Source organism: Marmota flaviventris, chromosome 15 (assembly GCF_047511675.1).
Source record: "Marmota flaviventris isolate mMarFla1 chromosome 15, mMarFla1.hap1, whole genome shotgun sequence".
NCBI lineage: Eukaryota > Metazoa > Chordata > Mammalia > Rodentia > Sciuridae > Marmota > Marmota flaviventris.
In genome coordinates, this window is record NC_092512.1 from 45880395 (window position 1) to 45893040 (window position 12646).

The following is a 12646-nucleotide window of genomic DNA, read 5'->3' on the forward strand; positions in this document are numbered from 1 at the left end:
AAGATTCCATTAGATCACTATAAATAGATATAAATTAATTTATTGCTTATGAATATTAAAGCCTGTCATATGGGTCATATGAGGATCCAGCAGAACCATGCAGCTTGTCTTCAGATTTCTTTAATACCTTTTGTAGGCTAGTTACCAGGATGATGAATATGTTCCAACCACACTGTCATGCTTTAAGTATCATGGAAATGTACATCTGCACTAGATTTTCCTTTGTTTCTTTGTTTCAAAAGTGCTGAGTTCTGCTACAAATTTTGGATTGAAATCAAATCTTGGAAGTTTTGGCAATGTTGCTGAAATGATATCTCAGTATATTATCCTTTAATGAAACAAGTACAGAGGGCTGATTGATTTATGGAGCAATTTTTTGCATCATTACCTGTCTTGATTATACACAAATAGTCTTTTATTTTCCCTATTTGAAACAGCTATTTTGTTGTTAACATGTTTATTTTGAAATCTGATATCTTACTTGGCAACAGAATTAAGTCCTACAAAAGTTTTTATACACAATCCTTCTGAAACCCAGAAAGATATTTTCATTGTTTTGTCTGAAATTACATTTAACTAAAAGTACTTCCTTTTGCCTGACTGCCCCCCCGAAGAACAAAACTATGTATCCATTGTTCAATCTTAGCTAATATGACCATTTTTAAATATTTTTTATTTGTTCTAATTAGTTATACATGATAGTAGAATGCATTTTGATATATTGTACACAAATGTAGCATAGCTTCTTATTCCTCTATACATGGAGCAGAGTCACTCCAGTGTAATCATACATGTATATAGGGTAATAATGTCTATCTCATAATATGGCTATTTTTAATGCACATGTGAAATCTTTCAAGCCCACATTTCCATATCATAGAAATGTTATATGCTGAATTGTAGGGTTTAATTTTTTTTAAAACATTCTTTCATTTTATGGGTGCTATTCCCAGAATGTAATTATAAAAGCTACCTCTTTGTGCATTCTGTTCCTGGCATGGTGGAATTTTTAACACTGACCATGTGGCTGTGATGAGGTTCTAAAATATAATGCTACAGCTTGGAAAAGACAATCCAATTCTTAGCATTTGTTGAGTTTCCCTTATCAACAACCCTTTGAATGAATATTAAAATTAATATCATTCTTTACACATCTGGGTTTTGGTCTTTTTACCTTCATATATTAGGTGAGCCTAGAAAAGAGAAGATTAGATTCTGTAATCTGCATGTATGCAATTCTCAGGATCTGGATACTGTGAAGTCCACAAAACTAGTTCAATAAAAACAACAAAATCATTATTAATATATGGAAGACAATCAGTATTGTTTACTTAATCTACAAAAGCAGCCATGAAGACTGAATAGTATGCATATCATTTAGATCTACCATAATAGCTCTATAAAGCATGTATTATCATCATTATCATTGCGCTGATCAGAAAACAAGTTCAATGAAGTTAAAGGATTTGCCTAAGATCACAAGTATGGGAAGCGACAGAGCCACTATGTGAACCCCAGTTGGACTCCAAAGACTGTGCTTTCTTTTTCTATATTACAACAGAGCTTTGACTATTTGTTTCTTCTCTATAACTGAACATCCAGCAGGTACCATTCTTATTTTCTACAAAATCAAAAATAAAATTTAAAAAAAGGCTGTGAGTGATTTAAAAGTAAAACATATTTAAATCTATGTCTGTCATATAAAGATATAGCTTAGCATCATCCAAAATCTAATCAGAATGTTCTCAATTCTGGCAGTCTGATTCACTGCTAGGGATAAAAATATGAGTTCCAAGATGGATCTGTATGGGTATCATAATCTGACCTTACAATCAAATTAATTGATAATATCAAACTAGAAAATTTAATTCATACTATGTACAATCAGACCAAAAGGGTCAGCAATGTCATTTGTTCTAAGCAATAGCTTTCAAAGGTTACAAAACATTTGACTTTTAACTATATTTCTTGAAAACATGCAATTTCTTGTTTATGTTAAATGAATGAATGTCCTAAAAAATCTATTTTTTCCATGAACTAGCCCATCAAATTTTACTTTTAAAGCTGGCAACTTTCCTCTCAGCCAGAATATACTTGGAGTATTTTTGAGAACAGATAACCCAGACTGCAGACACAGATAAGACAATCTGTGCAGCTCTCTCTTGGGAAGATAATTTTATTGCTTAGTAACCATCTGGATTGCATCATTGTGGAGCTGAATGGACATCAATATATTTTTCTGTATCCTCACAAAATTTTGAAGGGGGGCAGGTAGCACAAGGGCTAGAAGCCAATTATTGTGCATCATTTTAAGGTCATTGTTGCTGTATAGAGTCAAGGTACACAGCATCTAGAGACACTTACATATTCCGGTCACTGAACTCCAAGTCACCAATATTTATAGTCACCAGTGTAAAGTATTGAATTTTTTTCTCTGTTTGTATTTCTGAATTACCTCCAACATATGACTTCCTGTTTACTTTTTTATTTACATCATTTATGATTTTTCAAAGATCAGTGAGACATGCCTATATTTGATTTTTAGCTCAGAAAAAAATCCTGTCTCTTCATACTCAGTTGTGGGGCAGTTGACTTCTTGTGTATGCAGAAGGCTGTAGATGTGTTGGATTAAGAAGGTCATGGATTCTGGGCATGACGGTGCATACCTGTAATCTCAGTAATGTGCGAGGCTGAGGCAGGGGGATCACAAGCTTAAAGTCAGCCTGAGTAAAATAGACCTTGTCTCAAAATAAAAAGTAAAAAAGATTGGGGACATAGCACAGTGAAAAGAGCCCTTGGGTTCAACCCCAGTACCAGGAAAAATAAAGAAGTTCGTGTGCTGCACTTTGATATTTTCCTTTTTCTCCTAGATTATATTTTGTCATATATTAAAGCATAATCTCAGCATAGACTAATTTATCTAAGTGTAGGGAGACCAAAAAAAGCTTTGTTGTTAAAACAGAAAGGAGTTTATAAACAGAGATGATGGATGGATTGATTGCAGTTGGCTTTCATGAAAGCAATTATTCAACAATGGCCTTTTCTCCTTAGCAAACACTCTCTGCTTGTTTTAATTTTTAACAAGTGTTCTAGAAATGTTATGACACTCATTGAACTATAGGGCACTAGTTCATAGAATCATTTTATATGATAATGCTACCTCTAAAAAATAAGTCTTGAAAAAAATTTTTACCAATCTTATAGAACATTACGAGAGTAAAGTACTGTGTGAATGAGTTACATCCTTCCATTGCCATTTGACATATTTTTTTTTTGCTAATAAATGGTAAGAGGAAAAAAATCCTGTCTCTTAAAAGATGAAAGATAGTATAGTATCATTAGACTTTAACATAAGATTACAAATGAGAAATTATTTTTATTTTAAAACTTTAAAAATGCTCTTTGGAGAGAGGCTAAGAGAAAATTTGCTTTGAACATATGTGTCAAGTTTATGAAAGTAGATGAAAATTCAGTTAATTGTATACATGGACTTCTAATCAGAGATATGCTATATACCTATTGGGCTAATAATATAATAAAATTCAAGGTAAACAGAACAATGAGAATAGAAGGAGGAACCTAAAAATCAGCTCTTCTTGGGGCAATGTTTATCTTCATTCATTTTTCTTCATAAATATTTCTAGTGAAATATTTATGTCCTCTTAATGTTGTTTACTGATTCTTGTTAACACATTTGGAGCAGAGGCAAAAGGTCTTGATAAAAATGACAAAATCATTTCCCTCAGTTGTAGGTTTAAAACAAAAAGGTGTTTTGTTTTTTGAGAATGTTGGCAATTCTTTTCAAATATGGTTTTAACAGTAAGCAAGGGATATCTTAGTACCTTAAAAATGACAAAATAGGAAATGCCAATAAATGTGCTTTTTTTGTTTTTGTTTTTACTTACTAAATGCCAAGAAAACACTAAATACTTTGCCACCATGTAATGGTCACTGATATCTAATGCAAGCAATGGTTGGAAAGAGTGACCACACTGGGGCAGCTCTCTGTACTGGGGAGGATCCAAGAACAGCCACCGATTGTTCATGATCATGCTTGTTAAAAATGTGGTTCATTCAGACCGAGCAACAGTTTTGATTGGAACATCAACTTTCAAGTTGAACGGTGTCCCTGAGAGTATCCTGGCAGTGATTAAAGCTGGGCCGTGATGAGACTTATGGTTTGGTGTTTGTGAGAATTATACCCCATAGGTCTTGCTGCACCATGTGGATTTTGTATGGAGAAGACAAAGAAATGAGATGACTTCTTGGGGCCTTTTGGGGAGGGGGACAAAGGGAGGAGTAGGTCCTACAGTGACATTCCAAGGTAGGGAGACAATTTAGTTTAATAGTTAATGGTATAGCTTTGAAATTAGGTAGGCTGAATTCCTGGACTATTATGGTTTGTTGGATGAACTTTGCAAATTCCTTATTCTCTCAGAGTTTCAGTTTCTTCAGGGACATGGCCTTATAATAGTTACCTGTTTCAAGGTCATGAAAGAGAGGTTTTTAATATTATAAAGCACTTGATACACAGATGACTCACAGTAATTCTGTCCTCATTATCATCATCGCCATCCGGAGACTTGGGATTTTATTTTGAATGATGGATTCAGAATGGGTAAATTCCTCCTGATATAGCCCATTTCATAGACCACCAGGTACTATGTTTTAGGCTCTTGATTTTTGTACATATGCCTATTAAATGTATGATTTTTGATCTTCAGTTAGTTGGCTGTTTTTAGCACAGAACTTTAGAAAACAACTAAAGGAGTTCATGGACTCGAGTGAGAATGAGTAGGAAAAAAATATTTTATGACTTATATTCAATGTATGAACACAAGTGAATATATGGGTTGATCTTATACATATCCTTTTTTTAAACAAAATGGTTGCAACAAAGAATGACTCTCTTGTCGATTTTTAAAGAAACTTTAGGCTGAACAGGAAGATGGGGAGCTGGCTGAACTTTTGCTATCTTCCTCCAAGTGGTACTTCATGAGTCACTCACTTCTTTGCTTGTGCTTAAAATGTGAGATAGAAATTCCGCACAGGTGAGATAAGGTTGAGTGGTCTTTATCTCCTTCCTCATTTTTCAAGCCTAGTAAGTTTCATGCGCCACAGCATTAGATTTTAATGTCTACAAATCATGCTCAAAAGTTTTACTTCTTACAAGCAATAATGAAATAAATATGAAATGACAATCACAGCTGAAAGCAAAACTTAAGACCTTTCATCAGCATCAACAACCCCCCCCTGCCTTTTCTAACTTTTATATTTTGTATCTTCAGCTTGCTCACTGTTTATCAATTTCTCAGGCAGTTGTCCAAAATTAGGACAGTTTGAACTTTCATATTGTTTTTGATGTTTAGTCATTTGTGATGTTTTCTTGGTTTTTAGAAAATGTGTTTTAATTACAGAAACTTATTTCACTTATCTGTTCTCTCTAGAAGTACCCTAAAGAATAATTATTTTTTTTTATTATGGAATTATAAAAAAAAATTTGGGGGGGAGAAAATTTCTGAAATAGACCTCATGTCAACAGGGTAAAATGAGTGGGAGAAAACACTCTTTCTTCTCAAACACTTGGGTTGTGTTGATCATTAGGCTATAATAATGCAGAAGTAGGGTGGGGAAGAGATCAGAGTTAAAGTAGACTGAGATCCTTTACTTATTCAGGATGAGAATAGAGATATTGATTAACTTTAAATCTTGTTAACTAGCCATATTAAAATTTTAAAGTTAGTTATTTATCAGCAGTGTATATAATGTATAAATAAGTAGGTGGTTGAAAGGATTAAAAACGAACACCAGCAAACTCAATGCAATAGACACAGAAAAGGAGAAGATGTAAACTAAAAATGGTAATAGAAGATAAGAATTAATGGCAGGAAAAGTAGAGTTTATCAAAAAGTATATTATATAAGAAAGAAAAATTATATAGTACCTAAAAGGCACACAACAAAGGGAGATAACTCAGAAATACTGAAAATATAATGAAAAATAAAAATTCAGTAAGGAAATGCTAAGCCAAAAAAAGTACTATAACAATATTAATATCAGAGAAAATTAAACTTCATACAGAATCATTAACTAGGATATATAACCCAGAGGAGATGTTTTTCTAAACTAAATGACAAAAGGAAAATTTCATCAATCATGTAAAGCACTTATTACAATCATGCAAAGACAAAATAGCCTCAAAATATAGAAAAAAGTTTATTGTATTGCAGGAAAAAAATCAAATCTATAATTAGTAGAAAGTTGTTAAATACTTCTCTTAGCAGGCAAAAAATTAGTATAGGAATTGAATATTTAAACTCAGTAGAACATTCATATTCTTCTACAGCACATATTACAAAATAAATCATATTAGATCATGAGAGATGTGTTATGGAATTCAGGAGAATTGACAAAGAAATATTTAATATCATACAGTAAATTTGGAATAATAAAGTGTGTCAAAAGGAAACTTAAAAATAACTCTTATCCAAAAATAAATATTATTAAGATCTGGTATAGTATGTAGATATAAGTACTTTTATGTTGTTTATGGTAGAACCTGATAAATGACTTTTCTTCATCTTCTTGGTAATAGACCACCATTTAGAAAGAACACTCCCCTCTCAATTTTAACTGGGAAGATGTTTTCTTGGGCATAAACTGCATTTTCTAGCTCCCCTTACAGCCTTTTCAAGGTGGGAATTATGTGAATTAGCTGATGACCTAACTTCAGCCAGGCAGATGCAGATAATGCCTAGGTAGTGCCTGGTTAGTGCCCTAGAGAAGGATTTATGAACTGTTGGAACTCGGCCCTGAAATAGTAGGAGGGTATGGGGATCATTTTTCTGATGTGAAAAGAGTTCATAAACTTTTATCATACCTTTAAAGCCCTATTCTCTGTCCTCCCCCAAATTTAAATTAAAACATGAGCCCTAAAGAATTGTGGAGTGTCAAGACTTAAGGATAAAAATCTAGGTTTCTGGAAGCCTACATAAGGTGGTTTTCTACCTGTGCTGGCCCATGTTATATAAGAAGCAAAAAAAAATAGTCTCTATTTTGTTTAAATCATATTTTAAAGAATTGCAAAATGTATACTAAACGGATAACTGTATTTAAAATAATTCTTTAAAATAATTCAAATATGATCATAAATGTACATTTTAGAATGTGGTCTTAAAACATAAACAGTTTTCTTTGCCATCAGTACATTTTATATCATTTTGTATACTACTGCATTTTTTATTTGGTTTGGCCACAATGTGAAGATTTCCTTTTTGTTAGATCATTAGGCTGTTTCTACTTTTTCTCTTCGGTAAATGTTGCTGAATTTATAGACATTGCTGAGTTGCCAAATCATTTTTAACATTTGTTATTATTTCTTAAGAAGAAATGTAGAGGCAAAATGACATTTAGAATCGTTTTAGCCCTATTATTTATTTCCTTCATTATATATTAGTATTACCAAATAATCTATTATGTAGCTCATAGTTTCATCCCATAGCAACAACTAAAATTGTTGTATTTTATACCAAGATGACCACACAACTCCACAAGTGAATCTGAATTTTACTGAAAACTGGCAGAAGAATCACAACTCTACAGCATAATAATTTCACTATCAAATCAGAAAAGTAAAACCACAACATTATTTTCTGAGAAAGGAATTGATGCCATTATTTTTTGATCTGACAGGCTACATTATTGAGTCTTATTACCTTGTTTTTTTGGTATTTTACTTTTAAAATTAAGATTATCTGTTACCATGAAATCTTAAAAATATTGTCATTTCTTTGCTAATGCAGAATATTTAGGAAAAAGTAACAGACAAGCTTATAAATTTATACCCTTTATAATTAATTGGAAAATATCAGTAGAAAAATCTGTTGTTATGCATTTAGTTTAGAAAAACTTATCTCCTCTGGTTATGTATCCAGAGGAAATAAAATCAGCATCTTGAAGAGATATATGTACCCCATGCTCATTATAGCACTATTCAGTATATCCAAGACAGGGAATCAACCTAAGAGTCCATAAACTGTTCACTGGTGGATGGATAGATGTGTGTACACACACACACACACATATACACACACACACATACACACACACACACAAAGGAAAATATATAAAATGGAATATTTAGCAATAGAAAGAAAGAATTCTGCCATTTGCAATAACATGAATGGAACTAGAGATTATTTATTTATTTGTTTGTTTGTTACTAGAGATTGAACTCAAGGACATTTAATCACTCAGCCATACCCCAGCCCTTTTTTGTATTTTATTTAGAGACAAGGTCTCACTGAGTTGCTTAGGGCCTCGCTAAGTTGCTGAGACTGGCTTTGAACTCATGATCCTCCAACCTCAGCCTCCCAAGCTGCTAGGATTACAGGTGTGCACCATCACACCTGGCTTGAGATTATTATAATAAGTGAAATAATCAAAATTTAGATAGGCAAATACTATATATCACTTAAATGTGTAATCAAAAAAGTCAAACTCATAGAGACAGAGAGAAGAATGGTAGTTTCCAGAGCCTTGACGGTGACTAAGATGGGGGGAATATTTTATCAAAGCCTGTAAACTTTCAGATGTAAGGTGAATAACTTCTGGGCGTCTAATCTACAACATGGTTAACATAGTTACTAATATTAAATCGTATACTTGAAATTTGCTAAGAAAGACCTTACTCCCTCCACACATACTGTGTTGTCCTTAAAGGAAAGAAGCACCGTAAAACACCATGTCCCTAAAGGACCCTTTCTGTTACCCAAAACCTAGCCAAGTTAAGAGAACAATGAGGGCAAGTCTGGGTCAAGATGCCCAGATACATATTATTTTGAATCTTTTATGTATGCTGGGAATTAGTGCAAGTTAGTGTTATCTGCAAAAAGTTGCTTTCTTGTATTGATGCCAAGACAGCTGCTCTTTGGGATTCTGGTCATGCAAGGAACAAAGCAAACTAAGCAAATTAAGGATGTCATTGCTTCTGTTGCCCTACTTATAAAATCTTCCATAACTGATGTGGACCAGAATACCGTGTAGTAGGAAGTGTTCATCCAAGCAGCCACCCCTGGACAAAGCATCATAAAGGATGGCAGGTGCTTCTTGTGAAGCACTGGAGTCACTATATGAAACAGATCCAGCCCATTGCCACCACATCTCCTCTGTAAACATTTCTCAGTGCCTGTTTTAGTCAGTTTTTTCACTGCTGTGACTAAAAGACCCAACCAGAACAATTGTAGAGGAGTAAAAGTTTACTTGAGGGCTCACTTTCAGAGGTTTTAGTCCATAGAAAGCCAGCTCTATTCCTTGTGGCTCAAGGTGAGGTTGAACATCCTGGCAGAATGTGTGGCAGAGGGAAGCAGCTTACATGGTGATTAGGGGAGGGAGAAGAGGGGAAGGGAGGGGAGAGGGGAGGGAGGGAGAGAAAAGAGAGAGAGGAGAGAGACAGAGATTCCACTCCCCAGATACAAACATAAACCCCAAAGTCACGCCCTTAATGAACTACTTTCTCCAGCCACAGCCCACCCGCCTCATTACCACTCAGTTAATCCCAGCAGGAATTTATTCACTGATTACATTAAGGCTATAACCCAATCATTTCTCCCCCAAACCTTCTTGCATTGTCTCACACCTGAGCTTTTAGGGGACACCACATCTAAACCATAACAATGCATCATATACCTCCTATCCTATTTCTGGGTTTCTTGTTTGGTCTCTTGTAATGTATCCCCCACCCTGGCACAATTGGGATGTGAATGTTACACACATAAACACATACACACACACAAAAAAAAACAAACAAACAACAACAACAACAAAACCAAAACCAAAAACCGGTAACTGTGGTGATGAATGTGTTATTTAATTGATTTAATTGTGGTAATCATTTCATAATGTATATTTATATCAAATCATGATTTTGTACATCTTTTATATACAAAATTTTCATTTGTCAGTTATACCTCAGTAAAGCTGGGGAGAATAAAAACTTATGTCCTTTACAGATTAAGTAAAAAAAAAATTACAACTAAGTACAAAAATGACTTGAAATTTCTTTTAAGTTTATTATTTTTCAATTTTTCTCTTTAAATAAAGTTAGCTGTGTTTCCTTAGTCATATTAAAATAAAATAAATAATGAGGGATGATCATTGCATTAAAGTAATTCTTAATACAGCAGTTATTTTATCTTCAGTAAGGAAGCTATCTGACTATACTAATGAATCTTTTCTCATGTTTATAAATTTAGATGTGAGTATGGGAAATTAAAAAATAGTAACTGAAGGCACACAATAAGAATAGAATCGCTTGCTTTTTTTTTTCTTTATAATCTTCAAAATAAATTGGTACTGGTGAACTTCATGGCAATTACATCAAAAGTAGATTAGAAGAAATGACAGAGCATATGGATATTTTAGTAGTTTTTTTTTCTTTTTTTGGTTGGATATGGAAAATAGAGCTCATGCTAATATGTTTAGCAATAAGGAAAAGAGTTATAATTGAAGCCTAAATTTAAAAAAAATCTAGACAATAATCCATTCACTCATTCAGTCGTTTATTTGTGGAATAGTTGCTATGTAGGAGACACAATATCCAGAAATACATATAGTTTAGGGTAGAAACTAGGCATGCACACAAATAAAAATTTCAGTGAAAATATTAAGAGAAAGAGAATAGTTCCAACTGAGGGGAAGAAGGAGTGGTGTTTGCAGTTTTCTTTGAAAGGCAGGTAGCAATTGAACACTGAAGAGCTTAGGAGAGCAAACAATGTGCAATAATATTGTTTTAATAATGAACAAGAACTGCATGGGGAGGTTGAGTCGTTTGGTGAAGAGAATGTTGCAAGTGTGAGAAGGGCAGTGAGAAAGGAATTTGGAAAAGTAAAATTATTGGGCATTATGGTTTGGATATGAGTTGTTCCCCAATAAGCTCTTGTGATACAATGCAAGAATGTTTAGAGGTAAAATAATTAGACTATAAAAGCTCTAACCTGGGGATTCAAGATGGGAAGGCTGCATTCTGTAGGAATTCTCCAGGACCTGGGATTCAAGTAGTGGGAATAGTAGTGTTTCTCTGTGAGCGATTAGCGGACCCCTTCAAAAGCTGCTCCTGTGCTGGAATCATGGCCATTTGTCCATGCAGAATTGCCAGGTGCTCAAGTAAGACCACGGGCATTAGCACCTGCACAAGACTCCTGGCCGCCCATCCATGTAGCAATCTTGGCCACGGCTCCCACTCAGGACACCCAACTGTAGTCCAGGAGCAGGAACTCCAGCTTCCACTCCCTTGTGGACCCCCATCTATCAATGTGGAGCTTTCCCTGTTGCCTCCATCTTGGGTCACCGCAACCACTGCCATAGTCCCCTACATGTGGGAGCCTGTACCTGGGAACACCATACTGGGTCCAGAGACAACTGCCAGCCACAATACTATAGGCCATAGAGCTGCGTCTCTAAACATGTCGCTTAATGCCACTGCCCGGCTCCATTCGACTTGACACCCTACTGCTGAAAACAGCTACCTCTATCTTGGGCCACCTTTATTGCCATCTTTAGTTGGGGTAACTCCCAGCTTGGGACACTAGCTGGGGCTTAGAAGCAATATCAAGGTACCAAAAGTCTCCAAGTCCAACACACTTCTCTCCCCGGCAGCCAATAACCCACCACAGTGCCTGTGGCTATGCCACCAGTCTGTGGCTCCAAAACCAGGTCCTGAACTGCCTAATAGGAAACAGCTCTCCGAGACAGGTGTGCAGCCCCCAGAGCAAAGCCCACAAGACCTCCCCTGGGGAGAAAGGTTCCTGATTGGGAAGTAGAAAAGGAGGGGATGAGTCAGATACAGTTTAGAGACTAAATTAGAGACCACACATGAACAACATGAAAAAACAAGAAAAGAAAGTGCTCCAAATAAATAAAGATGCTACATTATTTGAATCCATGGCCAGTGCAACAGAAGAAATGACAGAGGAAGGAGTTCAGGATGTACATAATTAAAATGTTCTGTCAATTAAAGGATGACATAGGAGAACAAACACAGGCAGCAAAAGATCATTTCAAAAAAGAGCTACATAAGTAAATACAGGAAGCAAAAGATTACTTCAACAAGGAGATCAATAAGGAGTCTAAGGACTCCTGTACTGGGTGGTAATTGTAGTCAGGTGGAATATAGATGGAAGAAATAGGTATCTGGGATTATGTCCTTGGGGATTATATCTTGTCCCCCGTCCCCTGCTTCTGCTGCTGCTTCTTCATTTTTGCTTCTTGGCTGCCATGAGGTGAGCAGCTTTCCTCTGCTGCTTTGCTAACCAACGGAGCTAACCAACCTTGGACCGACTGTCTGAAACAGCCCAAAATAACATTTTCTTCTTTGAATTGTTTTTGTGAGGCATTTTGGTCACAACAATGAAAAGCTGACTAACCCAGAAATTGGTGCCAAGAGGTGAGGTTGCTGTGACTAACTTGATCACGGAGTTCAGAAAACTTTGGAGCTGATTTGTGGGAGGACTATGGAAAAGGTTGGAGATGCAGAATAGAGAAGCCTTTGAATGTTGTCGGCAGAGTTAATAGGCACAATTAAGCTTCTGGTGGGAGCTTGGGCAACTAGAATGCTGATTGGAATGCAGACAATAAATACTATACTCAC